At 42.6% G+C, this 26209-nt stretch overlaps 2 long non-coding RNA genes across 2 annotated transcripts; both read right to left on the bottom strand.

Moving 5' to 3' along the window:
• Window positions 1-3575: 3575 nt before the first annotated feature.
• LOC140128427 (uncharacterized) lies at window positions 3576-9724 on the bottom strand. Its single transcript, XR_011855143.1, has 3 exons — window positions 9645-9724; window positions 5107-5272; window positions 3576-4476 (listed from the first exon to the last, which is right to left on the bottom strand). It is a non-coding gene; the product is annotated as an uncharacterized lncRNA (long non-coding RNA).
• A 5004-nt stretch (window positions 9725-14728) lies between these two features.
• Window positions 14729-15949, bottom strand: LOC140079970 (uncharacterized). Its single transcript, XR_011849908.1, has 3 exons — window positions 15837-15949; window positions 15380-15439; window positions 14729-15182 (listed from the first exon to the last, which is right to left on the bottom strand). It is a non-coding gene; the product is annotated as an uncharacterized lncRNA (long non-coding RNA).
• Between the last annotated feature and the right edge of the window lie 10260 nt (window positions 15950-26209).

The following is a 26209-nucleotide window of genomic DNA, read 5'->3' as shown; positions in this document are numbered from 1 at the left end:
AGGACACAAGCCATGTGAGGGGGTTATATGCAGGCATGGATACAAGCCATGTGAGGGGTTATATACAGAAGAGGACACTAGCCATGTGAGGGGTTATATACAGGAGAGGACACAAGCCATGTGAGGGGGTTATATACAGAAGAGGACACTAGCCATGTGAGGGGTTATATACAGGAGAGGATACAAGCCATGTGAGGTGGTTATATACAGGAGAGGATACAAGCCATGTGAGGGGTTATATACAGGAGTGGACACAAGCCATGTGAGGGGGTTATATACAGGAGTGGATACAAGCAATGTGAGGGGTTATATACAGGAGTGGATACAAGTCATGTAAGGGGTTATATACAAGAGAGGATACAAGCCATGTGAGGGGTTATATACAGGAGTGGACACAAGCCATGGGAGGGGGTTATATACAGGAGAGGATACAAGCCATGTGAGGGGTTATATACAGGAGTGGATACAAGCCATGTGAGGGGTTATATACAGGAGTGGATACAAGTCATGTAAGGGGTTATATACAGGAGAGGATACAAGCCATGTGAGGGGTTATATACAGGAGTGGACACAAGCCATGGGAGGGGGTTATATACAGGAGAGGACACAAGCCTTGTGAGGGGTTATATACAGGAGAGGATACAAGCCACAGGAGGATTATATACAGGACTGGACACAAGCCATGTGAGGGGGTTACTATATACAGGAGAGGATACAAGCCATGTGAGGTGGTTATATACAGCGAAGGACACTACTGTTAATTTGGGATTTAACATGTTTAATTTTTAATGCATTTTGAAATCTATTACAACAGCTGAGGAGAGGTGATTTTCCTAATTACATTACTGTTAATATTTGAATGTACAAAACGCATAGTAAACGCAATGTTAACACATGCATTAATGCAGCATTTATATTGCATTTTGTAAGCACAAATGTTAACAGTAATGAAATAAGGCAAATCACCTATCCTCAGCTGTTGTAATTAGTTTCAAAATGCATTAAAAACTCAATTAAACCTCTACGTTTGACCTCACCCTTAGCAGTAACCAATAAAAAAAAAATGCAAAAATTTAAGAATTTTGACAAAACAGGTTACTGTGTAAAATGTTAAACATTTAAAGCATGTGAAATAATTCCAATTTACATGTTAAAATCGGGTCCATGAAAAAAAACTTCCTTTGCACCTGCCCTGGACCAGGTGCAGTTTTGCGCCAAAAAAAGTCGCAAAAATAAGTAAAAAAAGTGATACATAAGTGAAAAGTTGCACAGAACATCTGGGAAACTAAGATAAATAAGACACACTGCACAAGGAGCAGACCAAGGCATACTTGAAAAACAACAGGTGAAAAGTCGCAAAAAAGTTGCAAATATGACAAAAGTCGCAAAAATGAGGCATTTTGTCTAGAAGAAATAATGATACATGTCCCCCATTGTCTATAGTAGCCAATCAAAGCTCAGAGCTCATAATGACCTGTGGCAGAGTAGCAACCAATCACGGCTCAGCTTCCAACTGCCACAGCAGCCAGCAGACGATGGCTCGTGTATATGGTGGTTACTAAGTGTATTTTGGAGAGTGCAGGATTAAAATTTCGGCTTAAAACCTAGTCTATGACGTTCCCTGAGTATAAAGCCTCAGCCCCAGGAAATGCAATAAAGCCCACAGTAATCCCCAGTACACATGGTCAAATGCCCTCTCCACTCTCCAATGTCCACTGAAAGAAGACACATCTGCTGTTTGAACTATAAAAAACGACAAATATTTTGGAGCAGCACATGCAGCAAACAATGGGTGTATTGACAATGCCTTTGAGAAGGTGGAACGTTGCCTGTCTGAATACTGGTGGAATAAAAAACACATTGCATGAGGAGTGCATCATATTTTATACATCTGCTGTTTGGACGTTTTGTCCCTGGAGATCAAGGGGAGCTTTTTGTTAGTGTTATCCCAAGCTTCCAAAGCACGCAAAAAGTCTACCTGATCATTGTGGATAAGGGAAGGAAGAATCCCACCTAGACAATTAGTCATGCGTCAACTGGCCGTTGTGCTCTAAATTGGGGTATATAAGTCACATAAAAAAGGGATAAAAAAGTCTATATCATAGAAGAATCATTTATCCGGTGTGTCACAGGTGCCACTGCATGTCCATGTCTTGGGTTGCAGGCGCACCTATATGCCTCCGTGCCTGCTGCAGCCTTACTTACCTCTCCGCGCTACAATGGCATCTCCCCTAGGGCGTGTAACGGTTCTATAAGATTTAAAGGGCCAGTGTGCTGCTAATTGGCGCTGAGCAGCCGCTGACCTGTTAAATAGCCTGCCACTTCCTGTGACCCCTGCCTGATCTTTGTGTCTCTTAGTGTTCTTGTTGAGATTTCTGTGCGTTTTTCGTTTTGACCTCCTGCTACGTTCCACACCTCGGTTCCTTGCCGCCTGTCTTGACTTTCTGCTATGTCATCAACTTCAATCCTGCGCCACCTGTCCTGACCTTGACTCTGATCCTGCCTACGGATTCTGTACCTCGCTTTGGCCACCACTGCGAGCAAAGCTGCGCCTGTGGAGTGACCTGATGGTATCCGGCTGCAGCAAGTCCATTCCACTTTGCGGTGAGCTCCGCTGTATGCCTGTCCCCGTCCCCCTGCCCGGACTTACCTCTCCTGGCTGTGCTCCGGTTCCCGGCGTGTAGGCCGCATGCCTCCTTCCCTCCAGGCCACGCGCTCCGGCTGCTAGGGCCGACTTCTCAGGATTTAAAAGGCCAGCGTCCTCCTGATTGGCACAGGCTAATCCGGCTCAGCCTTTATAATTCGGCACCTCCCTTCCTTCCTGGCCGGATCTTCAGCATTCTAGCGGAACTTCCAAGGTTTCCACACCTGGCTTCCCACATTGGCTCCTGTTGAAGTGATTGCCCAACAGCATTTCCAGACACTCCTGTCTTCCAGCATTTCCAGACGCCTCCGTGTTCCTCTAGTGTTTCCAGACACCTCTGTGTCTGCAGTCTCCAGTGTTCCCACACGCTCCTGGTGTGTCCTGTCTTCCAGCTTTTCCAGACGCCTCCGTTTCTCCTGTCTCCAGCGTTCCTATACGCACCTGGTGTGTCCTGTCTTCCAGGATTTCCATACGCTTCCTGCTGTGCCCTCCAGGCTTCCAGTCCAGCGGTGTCTTCAGTCTGTGCCAGCGTTACCAGTGTCCTTCGTGTTCCTGCTGTCATCCCAGGGTTGGACTGTTTACTGCACATCCCTGTACCTTGGCTGCTACCACAGGCCTCATATCATCTCCCGCGGTGGTCCAGAGGGTTCACTGGTCCACAGACTCCTCCCTGCGGACTCTTCCCATAGGGACTTTCCTCCCGGGTACTCCCAGGTACCTTCCTGTTGTCTTGGTGAACCGTTACAGAGCATAATGGATGAATATGGCTTACAATGGCAGTCTATGAGAGTTCAGATTTTAAAACTGATAGGGGGGGGGGGGGGGGGCTTTTTTTTGCAGACACCAAGCTCTCTTAACACATCACCTACACACATTTTTCTGTTTTGGCAACTTTATTTCATTTTGCTTTTGAATTTCCTTAATTGCTCAATAAATTCTTATTGTTTATTTTTGCTGGGTTATTTTATTTCTTTTCAAAACTTTGTAACATTTTTCTTTTTGGTGCTAATTAAACCTTTTTTTATTCAACTAAAAACTTTTAAATTTTATCAGAGCTCCCTGTCAGCATTTCTTACAAAATCAAGAATGCTGGAAATATTCACCACTCCTATATGCACCACAACAGTACAACATGCATGAGTCCTTGCGATGAGTGCAAGAATCAAGTATTAACTCAATGCATGGCTCCTAGTGTAATGAAAATGTAATGAAATTAATGACACCTATAGAGGCTGTTTAACCCCTCTGATGTCACAGTCAGAACTGACCACAACTTCTTAGTTGTTACTAATAATGACAGTGCTCATATTCCTAACTTTGAAATTAAGGATTTTAATGCATCGTAGAGGCATCTGGGTCTTGGATTTGCTTTTCTGGGTAATGTCTGGTACTTTTTTCTGATGTTGCGGGTAGCACAGTTTGTATATTGTCTCTGCACTGTAAAATGTGTTATTATTTGGCTAATACTGCATGTGCAGGGTCCTCTGTCCATGTGATAAGTGATTCTGGCAGCTTCTTGCACTGTGCCCCAGTAGGTATCTATCACAGTGCTTCCAGCGCACAGTAGTACACTGCTGAGTCTTCCATTCGTGTTTGGTTTATGTAGAGAAATGTGAACTTTTTCTTGGTATCCAGAAACGATGTAAAACGTTTAAGTGATTCATAACCATTCGTTCTCAATATCAGAAGAGGCTGTATTTTGTGACCGCTGACACGTTGGTACCATTGCAGGCTATACTCTGTGCCAGTGTAGTTACAGATTATCTGCACCGCTGCTCCCTCTGTAACAGAAATATACAGGTCCTGATGCACAGAGTACTGCCCCAGGACACCTGAAATAACACACAAAACACATTAGGACATTCAATCTATTTATGACTATTTTCCTAAATTGTTTTATAATATTTTAATAAAATCTACAGATATATCACAGATAAAGTTGGAGTTATATATGATTTATGTGATCAGATAGAAGGATAATAAAATGAATGTGATGATATACAGGTGGTCCCCTACTTAAGAACACCTGACTTACATACGACCCCTAGTTACAAACGGACCTCTGGATTTTGGTAATTTACTGTACTTTAGCCTTAGACTACAATAAACAGCTATAACAGTTATCACAGATGTCTGTAATGAAGCTTTAGTGTTAATCCTGGTTCTTATGACAATCCAACATTTTTTAAATCCAATTGTCACAGAGACCAAAAAAATTGGCTGGGGGTTACAATGATAAAGTATACAGTTCCGACTTACATACAAATTCAACTTAAGAACAAACCTACAGACCCTATCTTGTATGTAACCCGGGGACTGCCTGTATATGATATCCTGGTTTAGTCGTCAATGTAGCTGATAATAATTCCCAGTTTCTTGAATTCAGTTCAGTGTTATATACAGATTGGCCCTGTAAACTGATAAAACTGCATTATGACATTATTGCATTAATAGAAGATTACCTGCAAGGAGTATGATGAAGAGAGCAGGCGTCTTCATGGCAGCTTTCATAATGCAGACACTCCGCAATAAATGTTCTTTATGTGGAACATCTGTAGATTAGGTGGTTTGTGGGTAGGATGTGGGTGTAGCTGATTTAATACACAAAGAACATCCTTGGAATTGACACTGTAAACATATTTGTGTGTATATTTTGTTAATAAAAACTTGTATCCATATAAAAAGACTCCATTAGACTTGTATCCATTATGAAAAGGGTTTGGCTGCCTGACGCATGAAAACTCCGAGTATATTTTTTTTCACAACTCTGACATTCCACAGCTTGTCAATTGGGTGAACAAAGCCTTGAAATGATTGTTTGAAACTGTAAAAAAAAAAAACTTTGGTAGCCGGGAGGGGGCTGCTTATAAAAATAAACATATACTTATCTCCCCAGTCCCTCCCGGCTTCTCGCGCTGCTATCTGTCCAGAACATGCCTCATGTAAACAAACAGGGGCATGGAAGCCCCTCAGCTTCTGTCCGGCTCCGCCCACCCATCCCTATTCCAAGGTCTGTATATGTGGGCGGGGGAGTGTGGCCAGCGTGGAAGTGCAGCTTCCATGCCCCTGTTTGTTTACATGCGGCAAGGACCAAAGTGATGGCAGCACTGGATGCCGGGATGGACCGCAGGGGTAATAATAATAATTCCATTATTTATATAGCACACACAGATTATGCAGCACTGCACAGAGTTTGCCAAATCATTCCCTTTCCATATGGGGCTCACAATCTAAGCAACTTACCGGTGTGTTTTGGACTGTGGGAGAAAACCCATGCAAACACAGAGAGAACATACAAACTCTTTGTAAATGTTCACCTGGATGGGACTTGAACCCAGGATCCCACTGAGCTACCACGTTGCCCTTTAAAGGGAACCTACCACCACGATTCTACCTATAAAGGTAGATCGGGTGGTAGCTGGATGAATGGGAAGTGAGGATAGCCCTTTTTTGGGCTAATCCTCACTTCCCGGCTATCTTTTAGAAAACTTTTATCCTGGGATATGTACATTTTTTAAAGAGGCTACTGGGGCGTGGAGTAGCCGGACATGAGGCTACAAGTCATGGCTACTCCACTCCCCAGTAGCCTCTTTTCTCCGCCTACCATTTAATCTTCGTAGCTACCATTTAACCTCGTAGCTGCGCGCCCTCGTCCGAGTCCCCGGCATTCTGCGCATGCTGGGGGACTCGGACGGGGGCACGCAGCTACGAGGAGCTGCGCACTGAAGATTAAATGGTAGGCGGAGTAAAGAGGCTACTGGGGCGTGGAGTAGCCGCGACTTGTAGCCTCATGTCCGGCTACTCCACGCCCCAGTAGCCGCTTAAAAAATTTTACATATCCCAGTATTAAAGTTTTCGAAAAGATAGCCGGGACGTGAGGATTAGCCCAAAAAAGGGTGGTAGGTTCCCTTTAAGTAAATGTTTATTTTTTTAATCAGCCTCACCAGGCAACAAGATTTTTTTTGCAGTTTTGGACAACCCCTTTAATCTTCCACAAAATATATCACACAACTATTGCCATTGCCATTATCGGATGTGTTCCCGATAAAGTTTTTTATTCTCATATCCTCTAAACTGATACAAAGATGCAGAATTGAGGAAACCCATACCTGGAAACATATTGGATAGGACATCAAAAAATCTGATCCACATGCACAAAAATCAGCAGTACAAAATAAATGCAAAATAACTGCAAAATTTAAGTTCCACAGCATGAATGCAAAGTGGCAAATGTCCACACTATGGGACACATGTATCTTAAGTAGGGATGATCAGGCCCACTTAACCCCTTCTCGACGCTTGACATAATAGTACTGCACCAGCCCCTAAACACAACATTTCCATATACACAATATAATAAAGTACAAAATCACAAAACTCCCCACATATTTGGTATTGCTGCATCCATAACAATCTGTTCAATAAATTGGAAAGATTGGACCTGCTTGGTGAACGCTGTATAAAAAAACTCTAAAACTTACCAAAAATGTTTCATAAAAATCGCTTAAAAAATGTTCCAAAAAGTGATCAAAGAAACTTATGTAGCCCAAAATGGTACCACTGAAACGAAAAACGCAACACGTAAAAAATAATCCCTAAAAGGGCTCTGTCAACCTAAACTAAAGCTATGTCTATGAAAAGATGAGATTTTCTGTTAGTTTTTTGTCAGTAAAATTGTAAAACTATTTAAAAAACTATATAAATGAGGTATCAGCATAATCATAGTGGTCCATAGAATACAAATAACATATTATTATTTTGCTCCATACATTCAAGAGCTACTAAAATCCCATCAGTAATCTAATGAACGACTAAAATGAAGTATTTGTAAAGTGCATCTAATCTTGTAGAAAATAAGTCCTTATGTGTCCAAATTACCAAAAAGAAATAAAGATTGTATAGTCTTCAATGCCATGACGTGTGCCCATACAGCAGTTTACCACCACATATGGGGTAACTCACATTTTTTTTAACCACTTTAAAACAATGAAAGTGTTGAAAAACTTCATAAAAGTTTTTTTTACATATGTTGAAGGGTGTAGTTGCTATAATGGTAATTAAGGGTAATTTATGGGGTTTATGGGGCCTATTATTTAGGCTTTTATAATTCAAAGGCTCAAAACATCTTACAAAAACCATGTCAACGTGAAGCAGACATACAGGAGATGTTAGTTATCAAGTTATTTATGTTGGAAAAGTAGAATATTTTGAATTTCGAAAGTTGAGAATTTTCCAAATTTTCGCCAAAGTAAATGCAAAATACAACACCCAAATGTTTCAATGAACATGAAGTACAATGGGTCCCGAGAAAATAATCTCAAAATGACCTGGATATGACCTGGATATATTGTTACGAAGTTATAACCACTTACAGTGACACAGGGCAGATTTTAAAAGATGGGCCGAGTCAGGAAGGTGAAACGTGGGTTTGTCGGGAAGCGGTTAGAGGGGGCACTGTATGTATTCATTCATCATAGCGTCACTGCAGTGTCGGACTGGACTACATTGGGCGCACCAAAGAAGATCTTTTCTGGGGCCTACCCTTAAATTAATAAGAAAAATACCAGACTATTCCTAACTGAACTGTTAAACATTTCACACTGTTTAACAGAATTGGGGGGGGGGGGTTCTTCTGGCCTTAATAATGTGGAAAATGACACATTTGCAGACAGTTTGTATCTGGTATATCTCACAGTTATGTTCCATTTTAGTGAAATTTAAAAGCTATGTAGCTTTTCGGCTACTATTTAATGGAATTCAATGGAAAAATCCTCTACTTTTTGAATGCCCTTTTTTATTGGTGAGGTGGTTAACCTTCAAATTGTGGACCTTTTGGTGAACGTGAAATGGATTTCATTTGCCATCTATTATTATTATGGAAACATTGTTATACAGTGTAATGGAAAACATGATTCAACAGCTCCATTTCACCACTCTTTTATCATGGTTAGAGAAAAGAGAGAAAAAGTGAGAGAAACATTTTTAACCAAATTAATGGGGTCATTTACTAAGGGCCTGATTCGCATTTTCCCAACATGTTACCCGAATATTTCCGATTTGCGCCGATTTTCCCTGTATTGCCCCGGGATTTTGGCACACATGATCGGATTGTGGCGCATCGGCGCTGGCATGCACGCGACGGAAATCGGGGGCGTGGCCGAACAAAAACTCGACGGATTCGGAAAAACCGCCGCATTTAAAAAAAAAAGAAGTGTCACGGGACTTGCACTTACCTTCACCAGGAATAGGCCGGTGAACTTCAGGGCATTCCAGCGGGCCTCGGGGAACTTCAGCGCAGCAGCGCCACCTGGTGGACGTCGGAGGAACTACCTTACTGAATCCCGGCCGGACTCGAATCCACCGCAGAGAACGCGCCGCTGGATCGCGAATGGACCGGGTAAGTAAATCTGCCCCATCGGTGTCCTAGTAATACAACGGATACACACTATGGAAGACTTGTTATCGGGATAGAGAAAACAGTCAGAGGTTTGTGTATGGTGAGAGGATATATATGTGACACTGTGCTGCCTGCAGAGCGCAGAGATAGATGGCTGAGTCTTCTGTCTTCACATCACTGATAAGAAGGTTTGTGAACTTTGATTTCACCTGAGATGTGAATCTTCTACGAGCAGTTGGGTCCGTATAAGAATGAACCCCCTGATTAGCTCTATATGATATGAATTGTGGAGCTGCTCCAGGATACTGACGGTACCACAAAAGATAAAGGGTTTCTCTGTAACTACTGGAAAAAGAGCAAGAGAGAGTGACATTCATCCCTTTTACAGCCTTTATATGGGACACCAGTGGCTCAATATAGTCTTCAGCACCTTCTCCTGCAGAAGACAATGTATATATAACATCATAATCACAAGATGTCACAAGGAGTCAACTATGATGTATGTTGTACAGATTAGTTTATAGCTCCCACAAACATAGGATGTTTTATCACTGCCTTTAATGTACTATCTGGTATATCCGTGATACAGATAAATGTAATTACCTGGACACAGGCTGAGGAAGATGAAGAGAATATGGCTGGTTTTCATGGCAGCACAGGCCACTGTAAAGCAGAGGAAACAGTACAGCATATGGTGAAGGAAGAGTCATAGAATGAGACATATATACATTATGTGTAGGAGGAGCCGAGAGTGGTCTATCCAATTCATAAGAAAGCTCTATTCTTGTGTTGGGGATACAGATATATACTGTAAAGCAGATACATTGTGACAGGAAATTGTATCATATTGCAGTGTGTAATTGAATGCAAAAAACTTACAGCCTGAAATGATTGCAACAATAATATAATGTCATCAAAGTTGAAAAAAATCAGTTAATAGAAAAAATCATAAAGTATTTGGATATTTATATGGCACCAGTTGTGAATCCAAACGGTTTTTGGGTGTCGCTATGCACCCCCGTTTTTTGTTCAGTGACCTAATTAAAAGTTCCCTTCATCTGCTAGATGTGGGAGTGTACACGCTAAAAACCATTTGTTGAGATTTTACAAGTGGTCTGCCAGACCACAGAGAAAAATAAAATGTTTTACTAGAAACACATTAGAAAATCATTTGTGAAATGACCAAAGAGTGAAATAAATATGTAATCCTAAATCAATTAAAAAAAGTGTATACATCAAATTACTGTACATGCAATTATAATGCTGAATTATTGAACCAGCAACAAAAAAATGTTGAATGTTTAAAATGTTCAGCAGTACTAATGTAGCAATCCATATTAGTATAATGCTATCAATAAATTAATACAAGAAAACACATTGTCAGTAATCACAAAACAAAGCTAAAATAGTTTGCTTTTATGACTCAAAAAATTTTATGGGCTTTCTTAAGTAGGTGGAATTATCTCCAAGATGGCCACAAACTACAACTACAACTCCGATGATCCCTCAGTTTTCTGTTATAGACAGCTCCTCCCTTTTATGCCCTTCCCCAGTTATGATGTAACAGACTGTCCTGCTCTGTTACCATAGTAATGATGTGTAACTGCCATCATGGCCAAAACACTGGCCATACTGGAAGCACTACAACCAACCGACTACAGCCAAAAGAGTGATGATCACATGACCTGCCCAGGGAGCTGCAGGACATCTCATGTGGACATGTGACCAGCGGCCATCTTCTGTCTTGTGTCTGCTCCACAGGGACAAATCAATGGACTGATTAAAGAGCCAGTAGCATTTTAATTCTTCATTATAATGTATGCCCACAACATTTTTCTGTGTAGGGGAGCTACATTTTAAATAACAACTAATTACATATTGGCTTATATTTTAATGCATTTGAATATGAATTATGCTTATTCCTGGAATACTCCTTCAAATAATTATTTTTGACAAAAATTATGGATGTTGCCACAGTTGTAATATGTATATAAACCCCTAGATGGCACACTTCTGCTACATGAATATCTAACAATAACATGCATTCCACATTACATTTCACTCTTCACAATAAACACAGATTGGTAGAAAAATGTATATATAGAAATGACAGACACCATGATGGAAAACTGACAAACCCTATCATGGATACCGGGACTGTAGGCCCTCATGCAACCAATCTGACACCTTGTTTGTTGTTCTGATCCTATAACGGTGCCATCAAATATATAAATGTTATGTACGTCCTCTTTTGTATACTCAAGTGAAACTGCTATATGTGATTGCACCCTAACACAGGTGAAAATTACGATGAGTGTCTCATCAGTGGCTTTCAAGTGCTGGGCCGCTGCTGACGTCTTTAGAACAACTGCAACTGGCTGCAATTTCATATTTTCCAATTTTTCCAGAAAAATTAAACTAGAGCAGAAATAATGTCAACTACCAGTTATTTATGAATAGACCACAGAAAGCAGTGTATACACCCAAAAGATGAATCATGGATATCTGATCACAGGGAGTGGAAATTGCCATTTTTCCCAGTTTTGTAGTAGCTACAGCCCTTTTCCCATCCATATTGCTCTTAATTTAAAAAGAAAAACCTAATACTCACCTTTCCCCTTCGACTGCCCTTCTGCTGTATGGCCCTGAAACTGCTTGGCTTAATGGTGTAATCACATTGGTCCTGATGGCATTAACTGTGCAAAACAGCAACAGAGGTTCAATGCTTGAACAGGAAGGTGATGGCTTTCTGTCATTCTTCCAGGATATACAAGAGCACCTGTCTGCCCATATGTGAGCATTCTGGAAAAAAATGGACCTTTCTGTGAGTTTTGTGATCATCCTTAAAACAAGGGGATCTGAATGCACGTGTTGACTTTCTTGAACACAAGGTGGAATAGAAACCCTAATTCTCTTGAGAGGTTGTTATTCCAGTGATCGGATCCCCAGCAATGAAAAACTTTGCCACCTTTCATCCAGGTACAGTAGGTAAGAAAAGTATTGAGACCCCTCTAATTTTTTCACTCAATGTTTTATCACAGCCAATAGCTTTTTTGTTTCTTTTTGCTTATTAATGTACACTCTGCGCCCCATCTTGACATAAAAAAGAGAAATATAGACATTTTTGCTCATTTATTAAACAATAATATCACATGTTCATAAGTATTCAGAATCTTTGCTCAGTATTGAGTATAAGTAGCTTTTGAGCTAGTACAGCCATGAATGTTCTTGGGAATGATGCAACAAGTTTTTCAGATCCGGATTTCGGGATCCTCTGCCATTCTTCCTTGCAGATTTGGATGGGCTTTGGATGGCTGGTCAAGAATGGCCACTCTGGAAGAGGTTTTAATCCAGGATATCTCTGTACCACATCTGGTACTTTCATCTCTCCTTCAATTGAAACCAGCCATTCTGTCCCTGCAGCTGAAAATCTCCCCGATAGCATGATCTTCTGCCACCCCCATGTTTCACTGTTGGGATTGTATTTGGCAGGTGATGAGCAGTGCCTGGTTTTCTCCACACATACTGCTTAGAATTAACACCAAGAGAATAATAATAATCATTTTTATTTATATAGCGCCATCAAAGCGCTTTCCAAATCATAGAGGACATATACAAGTATAATATAACATTACAGAGTACCAACAGTCATATAGAACAATAGGAGTGAGGTCCCTGCTCACAAGAGCTTACAGACTATGAGGATGAGGGGGTGACACAAGAGGTTGTAGAATGGTCCAGCCATTTTTTTTTATAAGGGGACAATATAAAATAATTTAAGAAATAAGTTAATAAATAAAAATTCTGCTGCTTGAACCAGCCATCAGCCGCCATCTTATTTACAGGGTGAAAAAGACTGCAGAGAAGCCTGGAGCTTGGTAAATATCTGCTGTTTGCCGGATAACAGACAGAGATAGGACATAGGATTTCATCCAGTTAGTGAGTGTGATAGGCTTCAAATGAACAGTGTCCAAGAGCAAAACTGACCACACAAGTTTTCTGGATAAAATCTTCCATTTACTTCATAATTTCTCGTAAAACATTCACATTTTTTGATTAATCAAATTGATTAATATTCACTATGATAAAGTTCAAAGAGCTTGCCTTTTCAGACCACAAGGTAGCGTGAGTATGTTAACATATTTGTAAACTTATTTGTAAACTTGCATAAGCAAAGTGTAGACCCAGGAACAATTTATAGACTTTAGAGTTCAACCTCTGGAAAGTTCCAAGGAACCAACCAGTAGGACCACCTGCATCTCACCAGGTTTTAACAAAATGAAAACATAATTAAAATATTTAACCACTTAAGGATGAAGCCACTTTCTGGCTCAGCCCCATTTTTGTAATATGACACGCTTTGCTTTATATGTTTATAATCTTTGCTTTAATGCCACTCGTTGTTCAGGTGTAAATGATGTTCAATGTGAGGGATGAAAAATGAAATGATTGCATTTTGTTACAGTGACACCAATTATCTACACTTTATTTAACAAAGAAATGAAATCTGCCAGTGAAGCTTTGTAACATTATAGTCTTCTGTAGGTAGAGACAGCACCTTCAACCAATTAATCACCAAACTGCATGAAATAGTAAAACATGTAACTGTAGAAGGCCAGTGTAAAATGTGTATTAACGCAGTGGTCCACAACCCAAAAAATTGCCCCCCAAATACCCCATATCTAACACCAAACCCATATAACAATATAATATGTCATTTCCAGTAGCCTCTAGTCTAAAATTCCCCCTTTTAATTAGTCCTTCCTGAAAGTGCTGCTTTTTCTGTTGCCTGGCTTTTTAAGAAGGCGCTTCAGAAAATGGGACACTATAATTCCCCTTTTTCTATAGTCTCCCACACACCTATAATATCCCTTTATCATATCCCTTTTTCTTTGGCCTTTTGCCTATGAGGAAAAAAATATAAATACTGTACATTTTGAACTATAATTTTATACTTAATTTTAGGCCAAGAAAAAAACTGGGAAAACTTATTGACTTGAGTATAAGCCTGTAAAATACAGGAAATAGGGTAGGAGGGCTACAAAGAGGCTACTGGGACGTGGAGTTCCGTTCCACGGCACGGGTACTCCACACCCCAGTAGCCTCTTCATGTAATTTGCATTTTATACAAGATAAACTTTTAATCAAGATATCGGCTACTCAAAATTTTGAAATAAAAAGTATAGGACTTGCCATTATATCTACCTTATTAGGTAGATCCGTGATAGTAGGTTTCCTTGAATGAAATGTCCAGAGCAGCACACCCTTTAAAAAAAAAACACTCTATACTTACCTCCACCTTCTTTTTCCTACGGCTCCTTTTTCTTCTCTTCCTGGCAAAGTGGGCAGAGTGACCTCTATGCACCCTGTTGGCACCCACACACTATGACTTCACGGGGTTGAAACACCGCTGCATCATAGTGTGCACGCGGGCAGGGTCATTAGACATGCCTCTGCCTGCTTTGCCAAGAAGTGAAGACAGAGCTGCAGAGCTGTGGAAGAAGAAGCTGGAGGTAAGCATAGAGTGTTAAAATTCTTTGGCTGCGATCCAGGACTGTTTGTTGAGGTTGAGGAATGCTGTACTGACAGATACATGAATACATTATTGTTGGCTGCCTAAACATGAAAAATCCCCAAAAAATTAAAAGGTTCATAGGTGCAAAATCTTTAACATCAGATTGACTTTATCAGACATATGTGGTAAGTGAAAAATGTTTTTTCAGGCTTTGTCTCTGACTCTACTGACAAACCAAATAAACAATTTCTCAATGGCTGTCAAGCTTGTGAGTATGAGGTATGTGTAGGATGAGAGGTTACATGTGTGACGCTGTGCTGCCTGCAGAGCGCAGAGATAGGTGGCTGAGTCTTCTGTCTTCACATCACTGATAAGAAGGTTTGTGAGCTTTGATTTCACCTCAGATGAGAATCTTCTAACAGCAGTTGGGTCAGTATAAGAATGAACCCCCCGGTTAGCGCTAAATGATAAGAATTGTGGAGCTGATCCAGAATACTGACGGTACCAGAGAAGATAATAGGTTCCAAAGTGACTACTGGAAAAGGAGCAGGAGAGAGTGACATCTCTGCCTACTTCAACCATCATATGGGACACCAGTGGCTCAATATAGTCTTCAGCGCCTTCTCCTGCAACACAAATATCCACATGAAATAATATCTTCATATAAAGGCTTCATGTGGAGTACTTCATAACATGATTAAACATGTAGATTGTTACATTAATCCTGGTAGAATAATGTGTACCACATGGACATAGGATGTTCTATCACTGTCATCAATGTGCTATACAGTATATCAATGATACCGATAAATATCAGAATTACCTGAACAAAGGCTGAGGAAGATGAAGAGAATATGGCTGGTGTTCATGGCAGCACTGGCCACTGTAAAGCAGAGGAAACAGTATAGAATCCGTGAATGAACAGTCATAGTATGAGATATACATTATATATGGGTAGGAGGAGCCCAGACAGGTTCACCTGGATTATATACAATACTGTAGGAAGTCCTACTAGAATAATGCAGAAAAATATTTCCTGTAGTGATGCCACGTCACATAACTGTGAGGCCCCAGGTGACAGGGTTTCCTTCCCCTTGGGCCAGTTCAGTCTATTTTTTTTTATAAATGCGTTTGAACCCCTTTTTAAATGTATAACACCATGGGAGTTATTGTGTTTGATAAAAAAAAAAAATCTGAGATCCTATGGATACACATAGCGTACACCATCAGTAGTCCCATAAACTAGAACTCTACAACTGAATGCTAAAACTGAGGCTTACATATCTCATGGATGTTTAGCATGTTGCTCCTATTAGGTGCAAACACAGGACAGAAGATGAATACCGGCCACATGTCCACATCACATGCCCTGCACCTGCCTGGGCAGGTCATGTGATCACCACTATGTTTGGCTGTAGTCTGTTGGCTGCAGTGCATCCAGTATGACCAGTGTTGTGGTGACGCATCATCTCAGTGAGGTGATGTACAGTGATGGCAGTTACACATCATTACTATGGTAACAGAGCAGGACAGTTACATCATCATTGGGAGTAGAGCATAAGAGGGAGGAGGAGTTACCGAGAACTAAATGATCATGGAACTTGTAGTTTCCAGTGGCGGCCATCTTGGTGATATCTCTGCCATTTTGTGAATCATAAAATAAATCTATTTAAGCTCCATTTTGTGACTAACGACACTGAGTTTTGTTATACACATTTATTTATAGCATTATGGGTTTTTGTATCAGACTTTTATATTCCCAAAATACCCATTCAAGTATGTTTTTTCTAAAAACTGTAACAGAATATGAAAACATTGAGCAAAAGCTTTGGGTAGTTAGGGACAGTCGGTCCCTGACTTAAGGACAACCAACTTACAGATGACCCCCAGTTACGGACTTCTCTGCCCCAATGACCTCTGCTGAAGCCCTCTGAATGCTTTACTTTAGTCCCAGACTGCAATGATCAGCTGTAAGGTATCTAATGAAGCTTTATTGATAATTCTTGGTCCTGTGACAACAAAAAAAATGTGAAAATCGAATTGTCACAGGGGCAAAAATAATTTGTCTGGAGTTACAATGATAAAATATAAATTTCTGACTTGCATGCAAATTCAACGAAAGAACCTATTCTGTACGTAACTCAGGGACTGGCTGTACTGAAGTGCATAGTGCAAAAGTTGCCAATACTTTGCTAACACAATGGGGCAGATTTATCAAGCTGTCTGAAAGGCAGAATATTTCTAGTTGCCCCTGGCAACCAATCACAGCTCCCCTTTAAAATATTCATGAGCACTGGTAAAATGAAAGCTGAGCTGTGCTATATTAGAAATATTCTGACTATTCAGACAACTTGATAAATCTGCCCCAATAACTGCAAAGTACCAATCTTTCCTGGGCATTAACATCAGCAAACATTGGATGGAGTGGTATACAGGACACCACCACTGGAGTGATAAAATTTTAATAATCTATATGGCGGTCTGAGTTTAAATAGCCTGGGTATGATGAAGTTACCTGCATGACTGAATTGTGCCAACTGTAAAAGTTTGGGAAAGGAAGCCAAAAGCTGACGAAAGTAAGTGCAGTACTAAAACTTAGTCAGTAGATGTCACATATTAACAGGGAATTCCATTTTATGTGCAGTTTGGTCTAGTAAATGTAGCTTTATAGAACATACATAACCAAATTTAAGTTAGCAAATCAGAATGACATACATATTTGTAGAGCTTGTTATTAAAGTAAATATATCATCAAAATGAAGCATGATAAACCAGGGACGCTTACCAGGAACTGTGGCTATGGTAATCTTTGTATATTTCTTACCTATGGCCTTCTTCCTCCTAGAATCAATTTTTAAAATTATGCTTATTAGCCCTAAAGGAGGTTTGCCCATGAAAAAAAGTTCTCAAATTTCTCAGTGATGGTGATTTGAGAGTGTTGGCAGAGACTCTATGTGCAGACACTTCATGATTCCTATGTGCTATGAAATGCTGTGCTCTGACAATGTGCTTAGATTATCAAGGTAAAGGTTTATCTACACTTTTTATTAGCTTCTGAACATTGTACTAGTATTTGACACAGAAAGAGAGATGAGACAAATCAGAGATGAGAGATGATGAGATCCATGAGATGAATATAACACACAATGACACTCTCAGTTCTGCTAACTCACCTATAACACACACTGTCGCCACAGCTACGTGCCTCCCTCCCAGATAAAGACCTTATTTTATCTGTAACTTGTAAAGTAAGTCTACGCTGCTTGATGGCAGGAAGTGCCTGTCTCTGAATTGGTCTTGTAATGCAAGTGGGAGGAGCAAGAGGCAGAAATCCCTGCACTGCAACTTTCTACATGACCATTCTAGGCTATGTTTACTTCCTCGCTTTTGTTGTTAAAGAAGCAGTACAATGAAAAAAGTGCCAAATGTTTTACATAATAGGCAGGAATGGAGCCCCAAAAATCCTATTGACTCTAATGAAGCCTTCTTCTTGATGTTTGCAGATGATTCAAGATATTTTGTTTTTCTAATTCTGTATAGAAATTGACATAAATCTGATTTTGGAAGAAAGCAGTCAATGGATAACAAATGTAAGAAGATTATGTTAGATTTTAGTAGCTCCATTTTGCGTTATGTGAAATTTATTTATTTAATTTTGTTTGAAAAATTATAAAAAACAGTACTACTGTTATGGAATTTTTACATGATAAATTTTGCAGTGTTTAATACACCATCGGCGCTGGTATGCACGCGACGGAAATCGAGGGGCGTGGCCGAACGAAAACCAAACAGATTCGGAAAAACCGCCGCATTTTTTAAAAAATGTGTTGCGGAGCTTGCACTTACCTTCACTAGGAATAGGCCGGTGTACTTGAGTGCATTCCGATGCTCTGTCCCTATGTGTCAAATGACATCTCAATCCTTTTCTCTTTCAAAAGAAAGGTACACAAATGATACCCTGCCAAATACAGTAGTTAGAGCTGCTTAACCCCTTAACGCCGAGGCCCTTTTTTGTTTTTGTGTGTTCATTTTTTACTCCCTACCTTCAAAAATCTATAACGTTTTTATTTTTTCATGCAAAGAGCAGTGCTAGGGCTTGTTTTCTGTGTAACAAATTTCACTTCATAGTGACAGTATTTAATATTCCATGCTGCCTACTGGGAAGCTGGAAACAAATCCAAATGCAGTGAAATTAGGGAAAAAACACATTTAAACCATTTTCTTGTGGGCTGAATTTTTATGGCTTTCCCTGTGCACCTTAGATGACATGTCTACTTCATTATTTGGGTCGGTAAAATCAGGGATATACTGAATTTATGTAGGTTTTATTGTGTTTTTGTTGCATTTCAAAAAAATAAAACCTTCTGTACAAAAAACTCTTTATTTTGCCATCTTCTGCCGCTAATAACTTTTTTATACTTAAGTGTACCGAGCTGTGTGATATATCAGTTTTTGCGATATGAGATAACGTTTTCATCTATACTATTTTGAGGACTGTTCAGCATTTCAATCACGTTTTATAACATTTTTTATGTGTTGCAAAATGGTGAAAAAGTGGCGTTTTGGACTTTTGGGTGCCATTTTTCAATAGATCACACATTTTAGGATGCGTTGATACCAAACACTTTTATGGTTTTTACTGTTTATTTATTTTTATTTGAGTTCTAGGGAATAGCGGGTGATTTGATTATTTATTTTTTTACATTTTTGTCTGATTGATCCTACCATGTACTTCCATACTTCAGTATGGTAGTATATGGGGATTTTTTTGATCATCTATTACAATGTCCCACTGGCACATTGCAGGTCAGGTGGAACGACATTCAAAGCCAATATGGTGTCACTACTAAAACAATATACATGAGTAAGAGGTTAAAGGGGACCTGCAACCTCCCCTGAATTGATTGTAAGTAATTGTATTCCTCATAAAATAGTGTTTTTGGGTCATCTAGAGTCATACATTGTGCAATTCTTTTATTACACCTACTGTAACTATATCATTATACAGCAATAAAGATTTTTTATATGAATATTAACAAAAACACACAAGACAAGCGATAATCTTACAGAACATCAGAATGTTTTTGTTGAACCTTTAGTGGCTAATATTGCCTCTCAGCCATGGCCAGCTGGAGATTTCTTTGGTACTTGGAACCTACGTGACACTTCATGGTAAACCTCCATTTGTACATATTCCTCCATAAAATACCATTAATGTCTATCAATATTACATAATATTCATCATTTCAATTTCTTAGCTACTGCAAACTAGAATTCCATCTACTATACCCGGTGGTAACAGCAGAGGTCCTATTTAACCAAATCTGGTTTGTCAACTGAACATAGAGACCACAGTGGTTCCCTTTTTATAGCTCTTGCACCTTTCGAGCAGCAAATATCAGACAGATTTTTTTGTGGCATTGCTGCTTTCCATTTAATGGATTAACAGCTGAGGCCTCCATTGTATCACATCCCTCTTTGCCTTGTCCTGCCAGGTGCTCACATTACATTATGTGCTCAGCTGCTGCCATGCCCAGAGAGTCTTACTTCCATGCTTTCCATCTTTAATGTATTTCATCTGTACTGCCAACTTTACCTCTATAGGCCAATAATGCAAAATTATGAGGGGGGGATCTTAGACCTATGAATGGTATACCTGGTGTGAGACACTGAAGGGGTTAACTGTGGATGGGCGGTATGTTTCCCCTAGGTTTTGCTATTATGCAAGGCCTTAGTGCTGAGGTTGTGTTGTCCAGCACCTTGGACACAGGTGGTGGGAACAGCCAATCAGGCTAATAAAGCCGGTCAGCAGAGCTCAGAATGTTGTCTCTCTCTGGAAGGAGGCTGGAGAGCACACAGCACTGACCTCTGTGCCTGGAGCAGCCAAGTGATTTTGTTAGTGGTGAGTCAGAGAACCATTGTTTAGTTAGCACCCTGACGGGTAGGATATTATTTTGTTTTGATGCCTGAATGTGAAGGCTGTTTTATTTTGATTCCTGCTGAAATAAACACAGGCTAGACCTGTTTTGGACTGTACTTTGGTGTCACTGTCGTGAACTGCATCACAGCACCCTGCTACCACGGTCTCTACTGGGCCAAATCTCCCACATATGGTGCTTCGGATTGCGGGCAGTTCAAAAAAGACACACACCTGAAAGGCTGGCTACATCCTGCAACATTGCATGGCCTGGGTGAAAGCAGCAGGCAAAGTGCAGGATAAAGCCAAGATGGAGGACTTTATTAAATACCTGCAAGAGGAGGCCAGAGCTAATCGGCAACAGCAGCAGGCCATGCTCCAGCAGCAGGAGGAGAGGTCCCGCCAGCAGCAGGAAGAGTCCCAGGCTAATTGACAGCTACAGCAAGCCATGCTCCAGCAGCAGGAGGAGAGGTCCCACCAGCAGCAGGAAGAATCCCAGGCTAATCGACAGCTGCAGCAAGCCATGCTCCAGCAGCAGGAGGAGAGGTCCCGCCAGCAGCAAGCCATGCTTCAGCAACAACAGGAAGAGTCCCGAGCCATGTTCCAGCTGATGATGGAAAAGTTTTCTGGCGTTATGGCAGCACCACAAGCGACGACTACTGAGGGGTCCCATACTGGTTTGCAAGGGTACCCGGTTGTCCAGCGCTCCGAACGGGCTGCAGTACAAAAGGCTTTACAAAAAATGACGACGACCGACGACGTGGAGGCGTATCTCGCGGTGTTCGAGCGAGTAGCTGAGCGAGAGGAGTTACCGGCTGAGCAGTGGGCAGATGTCCTGGCACCGTTCCTGACAGGCGAATCGCAGAAGGCTTACTACGATCTGAGTGAAACGGAAGCCCGTGAGTACCCCCAGCTAAAGGCCGAGATTCTGGCTCGTCTTGGGGTCACCGTTCAAGTTCGTTCCAGTCGGGTCCACCAGTGGGCTTACTCAGAAAAACTACCCCCACGCTCCCAAATGCATGACCTGATCCATCTTGTCCGGAAGTGGCTACAACCAGAGGACTGCACCCCAGCACAGATGGTAGAGAGAGTGGTTCTCGACAAGTTCACCCGTTCTCTGCCCTCTCGGCTCCAGCGGTGGGTTGGACAGGCCGGTCCCACAAAAGCTGAGGAACTCGTGTCCCCTGTAGAGAGGTATCGGGCTACGGAGGACCTTCTACTTACCTCTCCCACACGAAGCAGTGCCAGTGACAGGGTCACCAAACCGTCTGGTAAGACTGCTACTGCGGAAAAGGGGAGACATGTCAGGTTGGGAGGGGGTTCATTGGGGGGCGTGGATTCCCAGAAACCCAGTGAGGCTCGTGACAGAGGTCATAGCCGTATCCAGTGCTGGCGATGCCATGAAATGGGCCATATTGCTGCCATCTGTCCACTGTCAGTGGAGCCAATGGACTGCAACCAGACCCAGCGAGTGTCACTGTTTGCCCGGCCGGTTCTGGCAGCCGAGTTGATCACGGATGCAGAACACCAAGTGTGTATGGTCACAATCGGGGGTCACACAGTGGAAGCCTTGCTAGACTCAGGGAGTCTGGTCACCCTGGTGCGGGGAATTTTGGTTGATCCTGGACTATACAGTGGGCGGAGAGTGGGAGTGTTGTGTATACATGGGGACACTCGCGAATATCCCACTGCTGTCATCAACCTACATACCCCTTGTGGTACTATTACCCATGAAGTGGGGGTGGTGGGGACCCTGTTTCATGAGGTTATTATCGGCAGAGACTTACCGGTGTTTTGGGACCTCTGGAGACGAAGACCCACCGCAGGTGCTGTTGCAGATAATGGACATCACGTGTGTCCGGCCTTAGCCCCTGAACCCTTTGAGGCCAATGTACCCACACCAGCAGTAGGGGTGACCCCATGTGATGAATTCTCTCCCCTAGAGGTCCTAGCTGGTGAGGTCGAGGGCCACGAGGAGGTGGCCGACATGCCGGACCTTGAGATTTCCCGTGAAAATTTTGGGGCTGCACAGCTACAGGACCCTACCTTGTTTAAAGCACGGGAGAATGTTAAGGTGATAAATGGGGTACTCCAAATACCAGGGGCTGACAAAATATACCCCCGAATGGTGATTGTTGGGGAACTGTTGTACAGGGTCGACCAGATACGGGGTGAGGAGGTTGAGCAACTTGTAGTACCCCAATCTCACCGTAGGCTGGTGCTAGAGTTGGCACACAAACATGTGCTGGGAGGGCACTTAGGTGCTGAGAAGACCCGAGAGAGGATCCTGCAGCGATTTTTCTGGCCCGGGGTGTGGGAGGAGGTAAACCGGTATTGTAGCTCCTGCCCTGAGTGTCAACTTACTGCCCCGGTCTCCCACTTCAGGAGTCCTTTGGTCCCGCTACCAATCATAGAGGTGCCATTTGAACGGATTGCAATGGATCTGGTTGGCCCCATAGTCAAATCCTCAAGGGGGCACCAATACATCCTAGTTATCCTGGACTACGCTAAGCGGTATCCCGAGGCGATTCCATTAAGGAACACCTCCTCCAAAAATATTGCTAGGGAGCTGTTCCAGGTGTTCTCATGCACAGGCCTCCCCAAGGAAATCTTGACTGACCAGGGTACCCCATTCATGTCTAGGGTAATGAAGGAGATGTGTAAGTTACTCCAGGTTAAACAGCTCCGCACCTCTGTGTATCATCCTCAGACAGATGGCCTGGTCGAGAGGTTTAATAAGACCTTGAAGGGGATGCTAAAGAGGGTGGTCAGCAAAGATGGGAAGGACTGGGATTGTTTGTTGCCCTATTTGATGTTTGCCATACGTGAAGTTACCCAGTCCTCCACGGGTTTCTCACCCTTTGAGCTGTTATATGGCCGTTCCCCACGTGGGCTGTTGGATGTAGCTAAGGAGACCTGGGAACAGGAGAGGACCCCCCACCGTAGTGTGATAGAACACGTCTCCCTTATGCAGGAACGCATAGCGGCGGTAATGCCCCTTGTAAAGGAGCACACGACAAGGGCACAAGAGGCCCAGTCTAGGGTCTACAATAGGTCAGCCAGACTCAGGACCTTTAACCCAGGCGACAGAGTGCTAGTTCTGGTGCCCACCGTTGAGAGCAAGTTCTTGGCAAAATGGCAAGGACCATATGAGGTCATGGAGAAAGTGGGGGAGGTAACCTACAAGGTATCTCAGCCAGGGAGGAGGAAACCCGAACAGATATACCACGTGAACCTCCAAAAGCCATGGAGGGAAAGAGAGTCCCTGATGGCCATGGGAGTAGAAAACTCCCTGGTCGAGTCCTATTGTGTTGATTCCCAAGCCTGATGGTTCCCTACGGTTCTGCAATGATTTTAGGAAGTTGAACGAGGTGTCCAAATTTGATTCTTATCCCATGCCCAGGGTTGACGAGTTGATAGAACGACTTGGACAGGCTAGGTTCTTCTCCACCCTTGACCTGACGAAAGGGTATTGGCAGGTACCCTTTACTGACAGGGCCAAAGAGAAGACCGCATTTGTTACTCCTGATGGGCTTTTTCAGTATGTGGTACTTCCCTATGGGCTACATGGGGCTCCCGCCACATTCCAGAGGTTAATGGATCTTGTGCTAAAACCTCACCGGAGATATGCCTCTGCCTACCTGGATGACATCATAGTTTATAGTACCGATTGGGAGAGTCACCTGGCCAAGGTGCAAGCAGTGGTAGACTCCCTGAGGGCAGCAGGGTTGACAGCGAACCCCCCAAAATGTGCACTGGGTCTGGAAGAGGCCCGTTACCTGGGGTACCGTATTGGGCGAGGTGTCATCAAACCCCAAGTAAATAAAGTAGAGGCGATCCAGCAGTGGCCACGACCTATGAGCAAGAAGCAAGTGAGGGCTTTCCTAGGCATAGTGGGCTATTATCGCCGATTTATCCCCGATTTTGCTACCATAGCGGCACCCCTGACTGACCTGACCAAGGGTAGCAGGGCGGTGATGGTAAAGTGGAGTGAAGAGGCTGAGGGGGCGTTTCAGCGACTTAAGACGGTTTTGTGCGAGGGACCGGTACTGACCACCCCTAACTTCACCAAGACCTTTATTGTGCAGACTGACGCTTCTGACGTGGGCTTAGGGGCTGTCCTGTCCCAAGTAGTGGAGGGTGAGGAACATCCCGTGACATTCCTGAGCCGCAAGCTCACACCCACTGAGAAGAACTATAGTATAGTTGAGAGGGTGTGCTTGGGGATAAAATGGGCTCTGGAATCCCTGAGATACTACTTGATTGGGCAACAGTTTACACTAGTGACCGATCACTCTCCCCTCACCTGGATGAGTCAGGCCAAAGAGAGGAACGCCAGGGTCACAAGGTGGTTCCTAATTCTGCAGAATTTCAAGTTCACGGTGGAACATCGAGCAGGAAAGCTGCATGGGAATGCCGATGCCCTGTCTCATACCCACTGTCTGATGGCCAAAAGTGTTCGCCCCCACAGGGTCAAACAGAGGGGGAGGGTATGTGAGACACTGAAGGGGTTAACTGTGGATGGGCGGTATGTTTCCCCTAGGTTTTGCTATTATGCAAGGCCTTAGTGCTGAGGTTGTGTTGTCCAGCACCTTGGACACAGGTGGTGGGAACAGCCAATCAGGCTAATAAAGCCGCTCAGCAGAGCTCAGAATGTTGTCTCTCTCTGGAAGGAGGCTTGAGAGCACACAGCACTGACCTCTGTGCCTGGAGCAGCCAAGTGATTTTGTTAGTGGTGAGTCAGAGAACCATTGTTTAGTTAGCACCCTGACGGGTAGGATATTATTTTGTTTTGATGCCTGAATGTGAAGGCTGTTTTATTTTGATTCCTGCTGAAATAAACACAGGCTAGACCTGTTTTGGACTGTACTTTGGTGTCACTGTCGTGAACTGCATCACAGCACCCCGCTACCACGGTCTCTACTGGGCCAAATCTCCCACACTGGCTTCCCCTCCATGATGGCAGTAGAACATATGTTGGTGGAAACTTGAAATGGGATATACAGCTTTACTGTGCGACATGGAGCTACAGGCTTTGTATCTCTTATGATATAGAAACCAGAAAGAAACTTGATTGTTATTTATCTAAAAGTACGATTTATTTGTACTTATCTGCATTATACTTGGCAACAGAAATGCAAAACGATCAGTAAAATCTGTAGATTAAGGTAAATAAGTAGTTAGATTTCCTGTTATGTTTGCTAAAACAGGAAACCCAACTAACCGATGTGTGGGTTGAATACCTCACTGACAAGACTCAATATCAGAGGCACAATCTTATCGTGGGCAAGAAGTGGAACATAAACTCAACTATCAATATTTTATGAAATTACACTACATAGCAAAAATCCCCCCAAAAATTTAAATCGTAAACTGATATTAAAGTACCGTATATACTCGTGTATAAGCCGAGTTTTTCAGCACAAAAAATGTGCTGAAAAACTTCACTTCGGCTTATACACGAGTCAAGAAAAAAATAAAAACAGTAATACTCACCATCCGGTGTCCCGATCTTCAGCGCGGGTCCCGATCTTCACCGCGAGGCTCCCGATCCTCGGCGTGGTACCAGGCGGCGGCGGGTCCTCTTCTCTCTTCTGTAGCCGGCAGATCGCGTCCATGTGATCTGCCAGCGGTCGCCGCCTGGTACCGCGCCGAGGAACGGGAGCCTCGCGCTGAAGATCGGGACACCGGATGGTGAGTATTACGTTTTTTATTTTTTTTATTCGCTTGGCAGGG

The sequence above is a fragment of the Engystomops pustulosus genome, chromosome 1, assembly GCF_040894005.1.
Source record: "Engystomops pustulosus chromosome 1, aEngPut4.maternal, whole genome shotgun sequence".
NCBI classification, from domain to species: Eukaryota; Metazoa; Chordata; class Amphibia; order Anura; family Leptodactylidae; genus Engystomops; species Engystomops pustulosus.
Note: the sequence above shows the minus strand (reverse complement) of the source record. Positions and strands in the feature narration are given on the sequence as shown.